At 40.7% G+C, this 7,407-nt stretch overlaps 1 pseudogene; it reads left to right on the top strand.

Annotated features, from left to right (window-relative positions):
• Positions 1–3,436: 3,436 nt before the first annotated feature.
• LOC103072119 (RNA/RNP complex-1-interacting phosphatase pseudogene) lies at positions 3,437–4,071 on the top strand (annotated as a pseudogene).
• The last annotated feature ends 3,336 nt before the right edge of the window (positions 4,072–7,407 follow it).

Raw genomic sequence — 7,407 nt, 5'->3', positions numbered from 1 at the left:
TCTTTCCCCTGTTATCTCCAGTCTGCCAACCATTCGATTTTTTAAAAATTTTGGTTATTTTATGTTTCAGTTCCAAAATTTCCATTTGGTTCTTTTTTATACTTATTATTTCTATGATGAAACATTCTATTTTCCCATTCATTTCAAGACTGATCATTCTTATTTATTGGAGCATGGATATAATAGCTGTTTTAAAGTTTAAAGTCTTTGAAAATTCCAATATCTTTGTTGTCTTGGGGTTGGTATGTGCTGATTGTCTTTTTCTTTGACATACATTGAAATTTCCTGATTCTTTGTATATATTGAATAATTTTGGATTGTATTCTGTATACTTTGAATTTTGTTATATGAATCTGGATCTTGTTTAAATCCTCTGGAGAATATAGATTTTGCTTTTCTTCTTATTTTAACATGCATTTGACCCAGCTAAGTTCAGGTTGCAAGTCCTTACCTACCTTCTGTCAACTGTTCGTTCAATGTCAGTTTATTTTTCAAAATCTTTCAATAGTAATTGGGTCTATCTAATATGTTTGCTATCTTGTGGCTAGTCTTGGATCTGGGAAGTATTTTATCCCATAGTTACGTTCTTAAAACTTTGTTGTGTTCCTTAGGGTCAGTTCCACCCAGGTATAGCTCAAGGCTGAGCCCAAGAATTCATCTATAATTTTACAGAGTCACTTTCTTGAGGTTTTTCTCCATCTAATATCCCCTACATCTTTTGGCCACTAGGTACTCCTTTTCTTGGTCTTCTGGCTAGAAAGTCAGGGCTTTAGTTTACCTACTTTGTCATACACTTCTTGAAGCTGTATCTGCATCTGAGGCCATGAGGAGATGTAAATGGGAAAAAGCAATGGGAATTTTCAGATGCTCTTGAGATCACAATTCTACTGGTCTAAGAGAAGGATTTCCACTCTTTGTGGTGGTTTGTGCTTGTCCAGAAACCACTGCCATTACTGTTAGCATTGCCATGAGATTTCCTGATTGTTGGGCTATGAGAGAAAGGAAGAAACAAAAAATCCAGGGGTTTTTCCCCTTCTCCTTTTTCCACTCTTAGTATCCTTTTTTTTTTTTTCCCTTTCTGTCTTTTGACAAGAAATATAGGGAGGGCTTCACTTGAGATTCTTTCTGTCTTTACGTGGTATGCATTTCCAGCTTTTGTGCTGCCTTTGAGTTCAGGCTGGGAGATATTTGAGAAAGAAAAAACTAACTTCTGGTTCAGTGACACTTTTGAGTTCTGGTTTTCTTTACTAGTCCACTTGCTACAATTTACCTTTCAGAATCTTAACATAGATATTCCATGAACTGTCTCCTGAGTTTTAGTTGTATTCAAGGGCATTGTAAGGGTAGAAAGTACTTTATTATGACCAGAACTGGAACCTGAAGTCATTTAAAAAGACTTAGTGAAGAGAGGCAGTGATAAAGAGGAGAGGCAGTAAACTCATAGAAAAAAGATGAAAAGGAAGCTGGAAATGCTAAGAAAATAAAGAAGAAAGAAGTAAGCAATTACAGAAATAAAAACCATTATCAGAAGATATTACCTTTTCTATAAATAGGTTAAATTTAGCATCTTCAAGGAACTAAGGTTGAAAGGACTGATAAGGGGGTAAAAGAACATTGAAGAACTTGAAGACACTATGTGGTAGCTATAGCTTGTACACTAGTTTGAATTTACATTATCGGTAGTAAGAGGGAGTACTATAAGGAAAAATGGAGGTTTTGTGTGGGCAAGTAGAGGCGAGAACTTGTGAAATCAGAATATGGTTTTATTAAAGTGATTCCGTCTTTACTGTCCAGTGAGGTCTATGAAAAGGTTGATTATAGAAAGGACATATCAAATGGAATTTTGAAGGCAGACTTATTCTATTAATAATGTGTTGAGAAATAGTAAAAGTAGATTTAAAATTAGAAATGAATGCAGAAATTTGGCTGCTGACTAAATGATTTACAATACCAATGGATGTTTATTTATTAGTTGTAGCAGAAGGTACAGTAAGGCATAGTACATCACTTTAATTCAAATTAGCAAGTCTTAAAGATATTTGGTTCATTAAGTACCAGTAGAGTTGGGATTATTTCAAGATGGTGGAGTAGAAGGACATGCACTCACGTCCTCTTGTAAGAGCACCAGAATCACAACTAACTGCTGAACTGTCACCAACAGGAAGACACTGGGACTCACCAGAAAAGATACCGCACATCCAAAGACAAAGGAGAAGCTGCAATGAGATGGTAGGAGGGGTGCAATCACAATAAAATCAAATCCTCTAACCGCTGGCTGGGTGATTCACAAACTGGAGAACAGTTATACCATGGAAGTCTACCCTCTGGAGTGAAGGTTCTGAGACCCATGTCAGGCTTCCCAACCTGGGGGTCTGGCAACAGGAGGAGGAATTCCTAGAGAATCAGACTTTGAAGGCTAGTGGGATTTGATTGCAGGACTTCAACAGGACTGGGGGAAACAGAGACTCCACTCTTGAGAGGGTACACACAAAGTAGTGTGCACATCAGGACCGAGGGGGAAGGAGCAGTGACCCCATAGGAGACTGAACCAGACCTACCTGCTAGTGTTGGAGGGTCTCCTGCAGAGGTGGGGGGTGGCTGTTGCACACCATGGGGACAAGGACACTGAGCAGAAGTTCTGGGAAGTACTCCTTGGTGTGAGCCCTCTTGGAGTCTGCCATTAGCCGCACCAAAGAGCCCATAGTCTCCAGTGCTGGGTTGCCTCAGGCCAGACAACCAACAGGGAGGGAACTCAGGTCCATCCATCAGTAGACAAGTGGATTAAAGTTTTACTGAGCTCTACCCACAAAAGCAACACCCAGCTCTACCCACCACCAGTCCCTCCCATCAGGAAGCTGGCACAAGCCTCTTAGATAGCCTCATGCACCAGAGAACAGACAGCAGAAGCAAGAAGAACTACAGTCCTGCAGCCTGTGGAACGAAAACCACGTTCACAGAAAGATAACAAAATGAAAAGGCAGAGGACTATGTACCAGATGAAGGAACAAGATAAAACTCCAGAAAAACAACTAAATAAAGTGGAGGTAGGCAACCTTCCAGAAAAAGAATTCAGAATAATGAAAGTGAAGATGATCCAGGACCTCGAAAAAAGAATGGAGGCAAAGATTGAGAAGATGCAAGAAATGTTTAACAAAGACCTAGAAGAATTAAAGAACAAACACCTAGAAGAAGTAAAGAACAAACAAACAGAGATGAACAATACAATAACTGAAATGAAAACTACACTAGAAGGAATCAATAGCAGAATAACTGAGTCAGAAGAGTGGATAAGTGACCTGGAAGACAGAATGGTGGAATTCACGGCTGTGGAACAGAATAAAGAATGAAAAGAGGCAGTAGAAGGAGGTCCGCGAGCTGCGTGGGCTTGTGCCTAGGCGCCTGTGGTTCGGGGCCTTGTTCTGGCACCAGGGGCGCCGGGTTGGTGACTTTGGCACTCTTGGCGTTGGGTGGGCGGCATCTTGGGGGTCACATGAGCCAGTGGCATCATGCCCGCGAGCGCTGTGGTCAGGGTCACGGCTTTTCTGGACGTTTGTCGGCCAAGAGGAAGGGTGGAAAGCACATCCTGGAAAGGTGGAAAGACTATCTCCCAGTTGGAGAACGGATGCCTGGGACTCATTTCATTGCTTTCAAAGTTCCTTTAAAAAAGAGTTTTGAAAAGAATCTTGCTCCAGAAGAATGTTTTTCCCCCTTGGATCTTTTTAAACAAAATCCAAGAATAGAATGAAGAACTTGGGCTGATTATTGACTTAACATATACTCGCCCCAATTATAAGCCAGAGGACTTACCAGAAACTATTCCTTATTTAGGAATTTGTACAACTGGGCATCAGATGCCAGATGATGACACTATTTTTAAATTCCAATGTGCTGTTAATGGGTTTTTGAAAGAAAATAAAGATAATGTCAAGACTTATTGGTGTCCACTGTACCCATGGTTTAAACAGGACTGGCTACCTCATCTGCAGGACAAGCCTTGATCTTGCATTCTACCCTCATGGATGTTACTTTCTGTCAACTTCCAGCAGCAGGAGTCTTCTTTTCAGTGCTTGATGCTTCACAAAATAGACTCTGCCCATTGGAAGCAAATACCAGAGAGCTAGGAGACAGAGCTGGTTGCAAACCTTTCCTCTTCCAGCCTTTGGTTGCAATTCTTTTGCCTATAATTTGCTACCTCTAGTTCCTTGGGCCACACAGGTATCCTGCCATCCAGCTCTTTTATATGTGAGAGACATTCTGAATACTGTCCCTTTTTCTTTGCACAGAAGTATATACAGTGTGGCAGTTACTGTAATCTCCTCGCCCTTGCAAACAGCCACTCTAGAATCTTGGACCTCTAGGATTCTCTGTCTTGCATGCTTGGGTGCAAGGCCAAACAAAATGAAGAAGAGAATAATTAGAGAAAGAAGAGGACATTCATGGAGAATTGGGAGCAGATAAGGTGAAAGGGCACAGGAGAAAAGAGATTCATGTAGATTTTTTGGTTTCTGTGGGAAACAAGTTGACACACTTTGGCCTCATTTTGTATTACCAGAACAGACAGTTATAGATATATTTAAGTAGTTAGATAGTGCAGCAACTGCCATGAATTCTGTACACTAAAGAGAACAGTCTTACATATAGTTTTCATTTTGTTTTATGTCATATTACCTTATTAATAGCATTCACTGGTATGTTAGTAGAATACAGATTTTTTTAAATGCTCTGGTTTTATCTACATGGTTATTTCCTTGTCATATTTTTAAGGACTCCAACATTGTAAGACATATTGCATGTTTTTCTCTTGACGATTGTTTATCTTGAAGCATCATGAACTAACTTGACCTGTTGGATTTTGTGGAGAAACTTTAAAAAGGGTCTGTGAAAAAGGCATTGTGGTGAGTCGCATTATGCACCCAAGCGTAAGGAGCAGATATCTGCCATCAGCCCAACTTGGCCTGGATTACCTCTTTTAGTTCTCCTGGTTAGTGCTTTTCTCCCTAACCACTCTTGTGACTGTGATAATGTGAGTAAGGGCTGAGTTGCTAATGATTTATATGTGAGGTAAGCTGGTTTGAGGGAGGAAATCTATGGATCTAGTCATTATCCTTGGTGGTAAGCTTGAGGGGGGTGCAAAGATTGATCTTTCTGGGGACTTTTCTAGTACCAGGAAGATATCCCATAGATGGGACCTCCAAAGACACACATTTAATTTTTAGGCCTGTTTTTCCTATTATGAGATATGATTTTTTTCACTGAGGGGGATGATGCTTATCTGAGAAGAAATTGTGAAAGGTGTTGTAGTATAGAGATGTGGCTTAAGCTTTTAAGTTTTCTTCAAGGTTTTTCCCCTAAGCTTCATATTTCAGGTGGCCTACTTACATGATACTAGTATGTGATGTGAGGCTAACAACTTACTAAATACCTGCAGGCCAGGTCAGTGTCTCTTTTCTCTATATTTCCATGGAAATCAAGGGACCCATAGCTACTGCAGGTTAGGGTGGGTGGTGGGAGATTGGGGGAAGTGTGGTAAGACAAATTTTGTTATCAGTAAAACGTTTACATATTAAAATATTCAGTTCCAGCATTCAATTCTATTTAGGCAAACCCTTAGTTAGGCTTTTCCTACTTCCGAGCCTATGTAACTTACTTTCTCTCCCTAGTTCCAGCCATTTAACTTTAGGTTGCAGGCTCAGCATCATCTTAACCTATGAAAGAATCTTACATGTAGGAGGAAGAAACTAAAGAGCTCTATTTCAACACTTAGGAACATCAAGCCCTACCCTGACCTAAACCTTTATTCTTTTTTTTTGTGGTACGCGGGCCTCTCACTGTTGTGGCCTTTCCTGTAGCAGAGCACAGGCTCCGGATGCGCAGGCTCAGCGGCCATGGCTCACGGGCCGAGCTGCTCCATGGCGTGTGGGATCTTCCCGGACCGGGGCATGAACCCGTGTCCCCTGCATTGGCAGGCGGACTCTCAACCACGGCACCACCAGGGAAACCCCTAAACCTTTATTCTTATAGTTAGGGTATTGTCTTGTCCCGTATACCCACTTGCTGCATTTTGAACCCATCAGGTTAACTGAGACATGTCTTGGTGTAACATACCCAGTTAATCTACCCCTGAGGCTGTCCTTAATTCTTCCCATTGTCACATTTTGATTTAATTAAATACTAGAATCCCTCAAACCCTTGCATGGTATCTGAGGCCCTATCAGATACTGGTAGATTTTGTTAGTGTCAAATACTTAGCTGTATGATTCTCCAAATATCCCTTGCTCCTATATTTTCCATCCCAGCATACTACATACCCATTAAGGCATTGTTTTATCTCATGTTGGACCCACTCCCATCCAGAGGCCTACTCTTTGCTAGTTCCCATACTTTCTGGAAACCCTGTTATGGCCAGGTCTGGAAATTTTTGTGTTCCCACCCAAAGCCTCTATCTTTTAGCAAGCTGGAATTATAAGACCAACATAGATTTTCTAGTTTCTGATAGACTTATGTCACAATTTGTACATTGTCATGTCTATAAATATTTGTATCATTTGTACTTTTTGGCCATTATGTGCCTATTGGATATTTTTCATAATTGCAAAAGAATATTTTATGATTTAGCACCAAATTGAATGTGCCTAATTGTAAGTTTGTAAACTGTGTTGTGCTAACTTGTATCTTTTCTTTATCCAAATAGTAATTTACTACTATTGTCACTTTTTTTTTTTTTTGCGATATGCGGGCCTGTCACTGTTGTGGCCTCTCCCATTGTGGAGCACAGGCTCCAGACACGCAGGCGAAGTGGCCATGGCTCACGGGCCCAGCCGCTCCGCGGCATGTGGGATCCTTCCAGACCAGGGCACGAACCCATGTCCCCTGCATCGGCAGGTGGACTCTCAACCACTGCACCACCAGGGAAGCCCTGTCCCATTTTTAATTATGTGGAAGTTTTCAGAATTGTAAATAAATGCTTGTGGATTGAAAAAAAAAAAAAATGAAAAGAAATGAAGACAGCCTAAGAGACCTCAGGGACAACATTAAACACACCAATATTAACATTATAGGGGTCCCAGAAGGAAAAGAGAGAGAGAAAGGACCAAGAAAATATTTGAAGAGATTATGGTCAAAAACTTCCCTAATGTGGGAAAGGAAGTAGCCACCCAAGTCCAGGAAGTGTAGAGAGTTCCAGGCAGTATAAACCCAAGGAGAAACATGCTGAAACACATGCTGAAACATGCTGAAACACACAAATTGACAAAAATTAAAGACAAAGAAAAATTATTAAAAGTGACAAGGGAAAAACAACAGATAACGTACAAGGGAGCTCCCATAAGGTTAACAGTGGATTTCTCAGCAGAAACTCTACAAGCCAGAAGGGAGTGGCATGATATATTTAAAGTGATGAAAGGGAAG

Source organism: Lipotes vexillifer, unplaced genomic scaffold (genome assembly GCF_000442215.2).
Source record: "Lipotes vexillifer unplaced genomic scaffold, Lipotes_vexillifer_v1.1 scaffold317, whole genome shotgun sequence".
In the NCBI taxonomy this organism is placed as follows: domain Eukaryota; kingdom Metazoa; phylum Chordata; class Mammalia; order Artiodactyla; family Lipotidae; genus Lipotes; species Lipotes vexillifer.
The sequence above is the reverse complement of the archived record's forward strand: the minus strand, read 5'-3'. Positions and strand labels throughout refer to the sequence as shown.